This window comes from Equus quagga, chromosome 17, assembly GCF_021613505.1.
Source record: "Equus quagga isolate Etosha38 chromosome 17, UCLA_HA_Equagga_1.0, whole genome shotgun sequence".
Classification (NCBI taxonomy): domain Eukaryota; kingdom Metazoa; phylum Chordata; class Mammalia; order Perissodactyla; family Equidae; genus Equus; species Equus quagga.
In genome coordinates this window covers 18,602,493-18,614,472 of record NC_060283.1, presented here as the reverse complement: position 1 = coordinate 18,614,472, position 11,980 = coordinate 18,602,493, and positions in this window count along the sequence as shown.

Here is an 11,980-nt window from a genome sequence, read left to right as displayed (position 1 = left end):
TGGCAAAATGGATTAAAGAACAAGATCCAACAATTTGTTTCCTCCAGGAAACACACCTCAGCCCCAAGGACAAACACAGGCTCAGAGTGAAGAGGTGGAGGACAATACTTCAAGCTAATAGCAAGGGAAAAAAAAGCAGGTGTTGCAATTCTTATATCAGACCAAGTGGATTTCAAAATAAGACAGGTAAAGAGAGACACACAGGGACAATATATAATGATCAAAGGGACACTTCATCAAGAAGAAATAATGCTTATAAATATCTAGGCACCCAACATAGGAGCACCAAGGTTCATAAAGCAACTATTAACAGACCTAAAGGAAGATGTTAAAAACAACACAATCATAGTAGGGGACCTCAACACCCCACTCACATCAATGGACAGATCATCCAGACAGAAAATCAACAAAGAAATAGCAGAGCTAAACAAAAAACTAAAACAATTGGACTTAATAGACCTATATAGATCACTTCATCCTAAAAAAGCAGAATACCCATTCTTCTCAAGTGCACATGGAACATTCTCAAGGATAGACCATATGTTGGGAAACAAGGCAAGCCTCTACAAATTTTAAAAGATTGAAATAATAACAAGCATCCTCTCTGATCATAATGCTATAAGGCTAGAAATTAATTATAAGAAAAAAGCTGAGAAAGGCACAAAGATGTGGAGACTAAACAATACACCACTGAACAAGCAATGGATCATTGAAGAAATTAAAGAATAAAAAAAAATACCTGGAAATAAATGAAAATGATAACATGTCATACCAATTTATATGGGATACAGCAAAAGCTGTATTAAGAGGAAAATTCATTGTGATACAGGCACATCTTAACAAACAGGAAAAATCCCAAGTAAGCAATCTTAAACTACACCTAACTGAACTAGAGAAATAAGAACAAATAAAGCCCAAAGTCAGCAGAAGGAGTGAAATAATAAAAATCAGAGCAGAAATAAATACTATTGAAATGAAAAAGGCAGTAGAAAGGATCAATGAAACGAAGAGCTCGTTCTTTGAGAAGATAGATAAAACTGACAAACCCCGAGACAGACTTACAAAGAAAAAAAGAGAGAAGGCTCAAATAAACAAAATCAGAAATGAAAGGAGAAATAACAACAAACTCTGCAGAAATACAGTGGATTGTAAGAGAATACTACGAAAAACTCTATGCTAACAGAATGGATAACCTAGAGGAAATGGATAAATCCTAGGACTCCTACAATCCCCCAAAGCTCACTCAAGAAGAAGCAGACGATTTGAACACACCAATCACAAGGAAAGAGATTCAATCAAAAATATCCCAAAGAATAAAATCCCAGGACCAGATGGCTTCCCTGGGGAATTCTACCAAACTTTGAGAGAGGATTTAATACCTATCCTTTTCAAGCTATTCCAAAAAATTAGGGAGGATGGAACACTTCCTAACACATTCTATGAGGCCAACATCACACTGATACCAAAGCCTGACAAGGACACCACGAAAAAAGAGAACTGCAGGCCAATGTCACTGATGAACATAGATGCAAAGATTGTAAACAAAGTTTTGGCCACCATATTTCAGCAATTCATCAAAAGGATCATACATCATGATCAAGTGGGATTCATACCAGGGACACAGGGATGGTTCAGCATCCGCAAATCAATCAACGTGATACACCACATCGACAAACTGAGGAATAAAAACCACATGATCATCTTAATAGATCCAGAGAAAGAATTTAACAAGATCCAACAGCCACTTATGATAAAAACTCTGAACAAAATGGGCATAGAAGGGAACTACCTCAACATAATAAAGGCCATATATGACAAACCCACAACCAACATCGTACTCAATGGGCAAAAACTGAGTGCCATCCTCCTGAAAACAGGAATGAGACAAGGATGCCCTCTATCACCACTCTTATTTAACATAGTACTGGAGGTCCTGGCCAGAGTAATCAGGCAAGAAAAAGGAATAAAAGGAATCCAAATAGGGAGGGAAGAAGTAGAAGAAGAAACTCTTGCTCTTTGCAGATGATATGATCTTATATATAGAAAACCCCAAAGAATCCATTGGAAAACTCTTAGAAGTAATCAACAACTGAACAAAGTTGCAGGGTATAAAATCAATTTGCATAAATCAGTAGCATTTCTATATTCTAATAACAAACTAACAGAAAAAGAACTCAAGAATACAATACCATTCACAATCACAACAAAAAGAATAAAATACGTCGGCGTAAATTTAACTAAGGAAGTGAAGGAGCTATATAATGAAAATTACAAGGCCTTTCTGAGGGAATTGGATGACGACATAAGGAGATGGAAAGACATTCCATGTACATGGATTGGAAGAATAAACATAGTTAAAATGTCCACTCTACTTAAAGCAATCTACAGATTCAACGCTATCCCAATCAGAATCCCAATGACATTCTTTACAGAATTAGAGCAAAGAATCCTAAAATTTATATGGGGCAAGAAAAGACCCAGAATTTCTAAAGCAATCCTCAGAAAAAAAGAACAAAACGGGAGGTATCACACTCCCTGACTTCAAAACTTACTACAAAGCTACAGTAATCAAAACAGCATGGTACTGGTACAAAAACAGGTGCACAGATCAATGGAACAGAATTGAAACCCCAGAAATAAAACCACACATCTATGGACAGCTTATCTTCGACAAAGGAGTTGAGAGCACACAATGGAGAAAAGAAAGTCTTTTCAAAAAATGGTACAGGGAAAACTGGAAAGCCATATGTAAAAGAATGAAAATTGACCATTCTTTTTCACCATTCACCAAAATAAACTCAAAATGGATCAAAGACCTAAAGGTGAGACCTGAAACCACAGGGCTTCTAGAAGAAAATGTAGGCAGTACATTCTTTGAAATCAGTATTAAAAGGACCTTTTCAGACACCGTGTCTTCTCAGAGAAGGGAAACAATAGAAAGAATAAGCAAATGGGACTTCATCAGACTAAAGGTCTTCTTCAAGGCAAATGAAAACAGGATTGAAACAAAAAAAACAACACACTAACTGGGAAAAAATATTTGCAAGTCATATATCTGACAAAGGCTTAATATCCATAGTATATAAAGAACTCTCACAATTCAACAACAAAAAATCAAACAATGGGCTGGAGACATGAACAGACATTTCTCCAAAGAAGATATACAGATGGCCAATAGGCACAAGAAAAGATGCTCATCATAGCTGATAATCAGGGAAGTGCAAATCAGAACTACACTAAGATATCACCTTACACCAGTTAGAATGACAAAAATATCTAAATCTAATAGTAACAAATGTTGGAGAGGTTGTGGAGAGAATGGAACCCTCATACACCGCTGGTGGGAATGCAAACTAGTGCAGCCACTATGGAAAACAGTATGGAGATTCCTCAAAAAATTAAAAATAGAACTACCATACAATCCAGCCATTCCACTACTGGGTATCTATCCAAAGAGCTTGAAGTCAACAATTCCAAAAGTCCTATGCACCGCAATGTTCATTGCAGCATTATTTACAATAGCCAAGACATGGAAGCAACCTAAGCGCCCATCAACAGATGAATGGATAAAGAAGTTGTGGTATATATATACAGTGGAATACTACTCAGCTGCAAAACAGAACAAAATCATCCCATTTGCAACATGGATGGACCTTGAGGGAATTACGTTAAGTGAAATAAGCCAGTTAGAGAAGGATAATCTCTGTATGACTCCACTCATATGAGGAATTTAAAAATGTGGACAAAGAGAACAGATTAGTGACTACCAGGGGAAAGGTGGGGTGGGGGGTGGGCGCAAAGGGTTAAGTGGGGCACCTACAACATGAATGACAAACATTAATGTACAATTGAAATCACACAAGATTGTAACCTATCATTAACTCAATAAAAAAAAAACTTTGTGTGTCTTGGATGAAGTGGGCTGAGGTTCAGGAGGGGATGCCCAACAGAAACAGGAACCCCAGTTAGAAGATTATTTATAATAGTTGACATGAGCAATAACAGGACATTGATGATGGGAATGTAAAGAAAGTATACAGGAGCTACTATAAAGGAATTCATATGCTTGTTGACTAAATCTAATAACTTTATGATAGCTAAAATATACACTTTTTAATGATTGATCGCTATGTACACGACACAAGCAGTGCTTTTTGCACACTTGTTTTCCCTTCAAATTCCAAATCCATTCTCTATACTATAATTAACAATATTCAACTATTTATCTCATTTTTGTATCATTCAAGTAATTATAATTACTATTACTTCAGGGGCAAGTAGGAGAGAAGCACTTTTAGCAGCAGATACACAAACATACACAGGCACACACACACACACACGCACACGCAGTGACATATTTGATCTTCCAAATATCAAGTAAAATGTGGCAGTGCGTTTGCTGAAAACATTTTCATCTTGACTTCTCCCTCATATACAGTTCGCACTTTTTCAACGCCCCTGCAGTCATAGTCCCCCAGAGTCCTCTGCAAAATATTGAAAATGATTACCACAGTGGTTAAATGTTTTAGATTAAGAATCAGAGAGGACAGACCAGAATCCTAATTCTTCCACTTACAACTTCTTTTATCTGGGGTACATTTTTTTGGCACCTTACATTCTTGTTTCCTAATCTACAAAGCAAGAATAATAATTTCCACTTCATGAGTTTTTATGAGAATTAATTAAGGCAACATATATGAAATATTTTCCATAGTGATGTAGACACACGTAAGACTTTCATCTACTTTTGTGACTGTGCATGTGCTTAGGAGATAAGAAGAACTGACAATTAGAGCAATAATAGAAATATTTTAGCACAAGTAAGCTCAGCAAGCATCATTTCTAATTTCATTTTTAGAGAAGCCACAGAGACTCATATTGTCTATAGCAGTTGATCCCAAGAAGGATTCTCCACGTTTGTGCCCGGACTAAACAGCTGATGAATAATCCCATTCAAATTTCTTATTTATGTAATATCTTTTGAGAAGTATATGTAAATTTCATTTTCATTCTCATGATTAGTTTTGATTACTAAAGGAGATGTCTCATGGCAAAAACATGGTGGCTGGTATCAGAGAGTTGGGTCCTACTATCTTAATCTCTATAAGCCTCAAATTTTTCAGCTGTCAAATTAGGTTACTGACATTTACTAAGTACCTTTTACAGAATGGGTGAGGAAGAAATGCTCTATTACTATATTTGTAAAGTTTTGATTCATATGCTTACTATATAATTAACAATCTTTAATAAGTAACAGCACTATTTAAAAACTTACATTATAGTGTTAGATGATCCTAATGATATTTAGAGTTGTTCAAAACATTCCCGTATTCAAATTGACCTCCTTTTGTAATAAGTCCTCTTTCAATACGAGGGATAAGACATCCTCAGAATGAGACTTTCCAGATAGTTCAATATTAAATAAACAGCTGTTTAAAAAGTATTTTTATAATTGTAAATCCTTCCATCTAAGTAGCCAGAAACTCTAAAATGCTTCTGATTAGTTATCTCTGGCACTCATGTGACGGTCAGTATGGAGTAACAGGCAGAATTAAAATGTAGGGAGATATCTAAAACACAACAGACTTCAACTGTTCCACATCTCTGTCGCATATACCATTAGTTGTTTTCCTTTGAGTCATTCTAGGAGGTGTATAGAGGTAAATAACTGTGGTTTTAATTTGCTTTTCTAATAACTGATGATGAGTATTTTTTCATGTTATTATTGACCATTTATTTATCTTTTCTTGTAAAGCTTCTGATCAAGTTCTTTGCATGATTTAAAAATAGAGTTCTGGGGCCAACTGGATGATGTGGTGGTTAAGTTTTTCCCTCTACTTCAGCGGCCTGGGGTTCCTGTGTTCAGATCCTGGACATGGACCTACATACCATTCATCAAACTATACTGCAGCAGTGTCCCACATATAAAATGGAGGAAAATTGGCAAAGGTCTTAGCTCAATGACAATCTACCTCAGGCAAAGGATGAACATCAGCAACAGATGTTAGCTCAGGGGTAATTTTCCTCACAAAAAACAATAAAATAAAAGTGAAAATAGGATTCTGCTTTTATTACTATGTTGTAAGTGTTCTTTACATATTTCTGACACAGGTTTTTGTAATACATATATGCTATGTGTTGCATTATGTATATATGTAAAATTTTCTCCTAGTATTTGGATTGCCTTTTGATTTTCTCGAATGCTGTCACCTGATAAACAGAAGATTTAAAGTTTTGACATGGTCTAATTTTTCATATTTTATTATGGGTCACATTTATTGAGTCATATCTAATGATCCCAGTGTCTACCCCAAGGTCAAAAAGATTTCTTCTATAGTTTCTATAGATCTAGCTTTAACATGGAGGCCTCACTCATTTTAAGTTAATGTTTGAACATTCTGTGAAACAGTGGTTAAGTTTATTTTTCTTCTCATATGTATATGTAATTGACTCAGCACGATTTGTTGAAAAGTCTATTATTTCCCCATTGAAATACCTTGACATATTTCTAAAAAAAATCATATATTTAGAACTATTTCTAAACATTCTATTGTATTTCAGTGATTAATATGTTTATCTTTGTCACTGCCACACAGTGTTGATTATGAGAGCTTTAAAGTGAGTCTTGAATGCAGGTAGAGTAAGTACTCCAACTATTTTTATTTTAGGGAGAGTGATTTGCTATTCAAAGTTCCTTTAATTCTGTATATTTCTATACAAAATTCAGAACTGGATTGTGATTTCTCTAAAAATCCTGTTGGGATTTTTATTGCACATGCATTGAAAACGCAAAATGATATTAAGTAATTTAATCCATCACTATGGTATATCTCTTCATTTAAGTATTTACTTTCTATCATCTAGGTTTTCTAGTTTTCATATGTGTACAGGAGTTGAATATACTTATAAAATTTATCCCCCAAATTTTATGTTTTAAAATAGTAATTTACATAGTATTTTGTTTCTAATTTCAATATTTAATTGTTGCAATTATACATAAACATTTGATTATTTTTTGTTTCAAAATTGTATCCTGTGACTATGCTAAATTAAAGATATGGTCGATTCCATTTTTTGTAGAAAATTCAATATTTTCTACCTATATTATTATGCCATCTGTACATAAGTATATTTTTAGAAGTTTTCTTCTTCCTTTCTAATCTGTGTCTTTTTAATCTTTTCTTTATTTTATTTTAGTGACTAGAACCTAGGGTACAGTGCAGAACAGAAATGGTGAGTGGACATCCTTGTCTTGATGTTCCAATCTTAGAAAGAGAATATTCACCATTAACCATACATGTGTCCCTTTACCACTTTCATCCTTCCTCCACCGCCTTCTCCTCTGGTAACCACTAATCTGTTCTCCTCATCTATGTGTTTCTTTATCTTCCACCTATGAGCGAAATCAAATGGTATTTGTTTTTCTCTGTCTGACTTATTTTGTATATCATCAAATCCTCAAGATCCATCTATGTTGTCACAAATGGCATAATTTTGTCTTTTTTATGGCTGATTAGTATTCCATTGTGTGTGTATGTGTGTGTATTACATATTCTTTATCCATTCATCCATTGATGGACACTTGGGTTGCTTCCAAGTCTTGGCTATTGTGAATAATATTGCAGTGAACATACAGGTGCATATATATTTTTGAATTATTGATATCAAGTTCTTTGGATAAATACCCATTAGTGGATTTGCTGGGTCATACGGCATTTCTATTTAATTTTTTGAGAAATCATCCATACTGTTTTCCATATTGCCTACACTTGTCTGCATTCCCACCAGCAGTGTATGAGGGTTCCCTTTTCCTCACATCCCCTTCAATGCTTGTTATTTCCTGCCTTGTTAATTATAGTCATGGTGATGGGCATGGGGTGACAACTCCTGGTTTTGATTTTCATTTCCCTAATAATCAGTGATGTTGAACATCATTTCATATGCCTATTGGCCATCTGTATATGTTCTTTGGAGACATGTCTTTATATCCTCTGCCCATTTTTTGATTGGGTTGTTCATTTCTTTTGTTATTGTGTTGCATGAGTTCTTCATATATTATGGAGATTAACCCCTTGTTGGATACATGATTTGCAAATATTTTCTCCCAGTTACTGGGTGGTGTTTTTGTTTTGTTGATTTGCCGCAAACGTAGCCTTTTGATTGGGTCTCAAATGACAGGAAATAAAAGTACTGCACACTGAAACCATTCAAAGGAAGTATTAGAATAATACTGCCTTTATCTTTCCTGCCTCTTGAGGTTTTTTGCTCAATATTCACCCCACAGGGATAACTCCAATGGATTTCTGGTTTGTGTAGTTTTACTCTTTCAAGGGCTCTCAGACTGATGACCTCACATCCCACAGCTTCATGCTTTGTCCAAATTTAGAAGTGTCTAAATGTAGAAGATCCCCCAAACTCCAGGAATGCTGCTGATCTGCCTTGCACACACTGCCAAGTTTTTGTTTTTGGGGTCTCACCAGCGTGGTGTGCATGTGTACAGAACACTGGCTCTCAGTCATCTTTACTTGTATGCTGTAGCTGGTCATGCAAAATGCTATTACACTTCGTCAGGGCAAGAGAGGAACTCCATTATATGTTAAAGAAGTTCTGGCTTCTTCACAGAAAAATTCAAAGATTCCCCCAGGAAGCTTGAATGAAAAAGGGACATAATAAAATAAGCACAAAGGAAAAATCTGGGGAAGAACGTATTTCCTATACCCAGAAGTGGGGTAGTTCTTTGGTTTGCAAGGGAACAAACTAGTTTCAGAAGAGAAAAAGAAGAAGATAAAAAAGTTATAAGATAAAACTTTGGTGATAATGAAGCAAGCTGCTCATCAAAGCCAGTAACAAGTATGGAAGGAGATCTCCAAGAAGAACTCCATGTTTCTTAGTTACTACTCCTTAAAAATGTATACAGTTCAGCTATTGGAAAATATCTAATGCAAAAAATTAATTGCATTAGCTAAAAAAAGAAATTTATAATTTATGCATGAAAGTTGTGATCATCAGTGTTGAAGAAACTCGATAAATATGTTATTATAATCATTATCTTTGTTAAAAAATGCTTTTTCAATAGTTAAATCTCAGTTTCCTCTCATGAGAAAGTGTAACTCAGAGAATTCCATCGCTAAAGCTGCTCTATATTTTCTGTCAAATATTATTTTAGGATTATTTTAAACTTGGATTTAAATAGTAAGTGGAAAATCTTTTACTTTGAAAAAATAGCTAATTTTGCGGGATTTATATGTTCTTCCTTTTGGTAGCCAAGCCAGTGGTGGTTTACTCCCTGGTCGTATATAGTTAACGTCAAACCAATTAAACTAGCCAGAGTCCAGCCTCCGTGACTTATCAAACAGGACAATAGAGTCATGTCAGAGGCATATTGGACTTGAAGAACCCAACTATATATCTTGGGAAAAATAGTGGGTAACGAAGTTAAAGGGGAAATAAATAGTATGGGAGATTCGGCCCTGTCCAACACGGCACCAATGTGGGCTTTTGCATAAGATGTGAGACGTTATTTTTTCTCTTTCTTAGGTGTGTTTCAGCTATTAGGCACCTCTAATAACACAATTATATCTCAGGAATGGATGCTTGAATCCCATCCATATCATTTAATAGCTGTATGATATTGGATAATTTTAACCACACTCAGTGCTCATCTTGTGTATTGAGTTTAGAACTCAAAGTACTTGAGATGTGACTTTACACTCCTATTAATGCCAGGAATGACTTAATATAGGAGATATACCCACATATATAAAGACAACTATCTGAAAATTACTGGATTTTCTATACACTATGACTAGTGAGCATGAGAAAACATACTGAAAAAAATATTGCTCTCCCAATAGCAACAAAAGTGATGAAATACCTAGGAATAACTTAACAAGAAATATAAGAGTTATTTGAATGAACGACAAGATTTTACTGTAAGCTATACAAGAAGAATCCAATAAATAGAGTCACTGCATGCTCTTGGATGGGAGAATTGAATATTATAAAGATGTCTATTCCTACCAAATTAATTTGTGATTATAACTCCAATCAAAATTCCAATAAAATTATTTTGGGATATGACAAAATCGCAGATTGGTTAAATGCTGGGACACTCTTTCAACATTCAGCCAGGCTTATACCAAGCCTAGTGATCTCCCCAAGATGAAAGCCTAGGGTCTTCTTGAGTTCTTTCTAAGCATGCATCTTGCCCTGAGCATGACCATACCTTCCTAATTCCCCCATATACAGAGATGTGTTTGCGTGTCCTAATTTCCCAATTAAAATCTGCTCTGTTTTTTGTCCTTGACCTTAGGAATCAGTGAGTCATTATTCATCTTGCAGTGTTTTCAAACAATGCACACTGTTCTTCATACCTGAGATTTCTGTGTTAGATAGAAGAGAGATGTGAACTTTGCGTCAGTCTTTTATGTAGCCGCCGGACAGATTAGAATAGACATACACAAGAACTTGCGAATATGATTGTTTCTGTTCCCTCCAAAACTAGAGTTCAGAATCCCACACTGGAATGCAGGGCACCATGTCAAGACTGCCACCACAGCAAGGGAGGAGTGGCCAAGGGCAAGTAAAAATGCACAAAACGTTCCTACCACTTTTCAATTACCTTTTTCTTATATTAGCATTACTTTGGTTACTTTAAATCTTTTGACTGTTTTTCAGTTTTCTGACAAATTTGGTTCTGATAGTATCTGCAATTTTTTTGATATTTCTGTTGAGAGGCAGAGAGCTTGGGATGCAGTCTCTGCTATTTTAATATGTCAATATACGCACAAGAAGAAATAAGAAACCTGATATGAGATTTTTTTTTATTCATGGCAGAAGGATAAATATGAGGTATATGACTTGAAAACAAAGACAAAATTATTTATAATATTTGATAATTTTTTCATATCTATAAGATATCCTTGTTAAATATTGACATTGGTAATATTTTCTTTTTGTTCTCTTCATACATTACACTAGGCATTACCAATTGTATGGATCTATTCAAAGAAATAAGTTTGATTTCATTATTATTTTGTCTACTTTTTCTTCAATTTCTTTATTGCACCTAATCAACTCTTTTTTAGTATAACCATTTTTTTATTTTTATGCATTTTGGGACTTTTATTCAAGGCATAATTTTAATATTTCCAAATTACTATTTAAGGATATTTAGTTCAGTTTAAAATGTTATGGTGTTGTTTCCTTACGCTTATTGTTGGGTTATGTTATGTTGGAGACACTTTCATTATTTGGAATGCTTCGACTCTTATTTTATGTCCCCCATCCCACTTATGGTAGAGTTGTGTGGATAGAGACTTTCTTGTTAACTTTATGAACTAAGTTGAGGGTTTTGTATGACTTACAAGATTTCTAGATAAAATTGCTTTATTGCTTTCTTCTGACAATATAGTGAAACAAACTATGTGTGTGTATGTAGATATACATACATATATAGGTGTATATATCTATATTTGTATATAAATCTCTCTATATATAAAATTTGTGGTTATTAGGAAGTTTTGATGTAGTGTTTGTGTGTGTTTCTTCTATCTTACTTTTAGAAGCTCGTTAACTATTTACTGATCTTACTTCCTCTTTCTGTTAACTTTCACAAGTTGAAAGGGTACTATCCTCTTTTTCCTTCCCTCCATTCCCTTAGAAATAATTTTTCTGAGTTTTTCGCCTCAAATCCCAAATAATTCCTATTCTTTTTCTTGTAATCAATGCTGCTTTCTGTCAGCTTTGGACTTGTTCTCAATTACCGGTTACATAAGTGGACCTTTATTATTGATTTTGTTTGTATTATCCCACTAATAGGATCACCACTTCCCTTTTCATTTTTCTAAACTGCTTCTTTAGACTTCTTCACTGTACATACATAGAATTATGAGACTTTGAGATCCAGTGATACTTCTCTTTACTTTTGATAAATATTTCTCTACTTACAGGCAACTTCTACTTCATAGGAATATCTTTC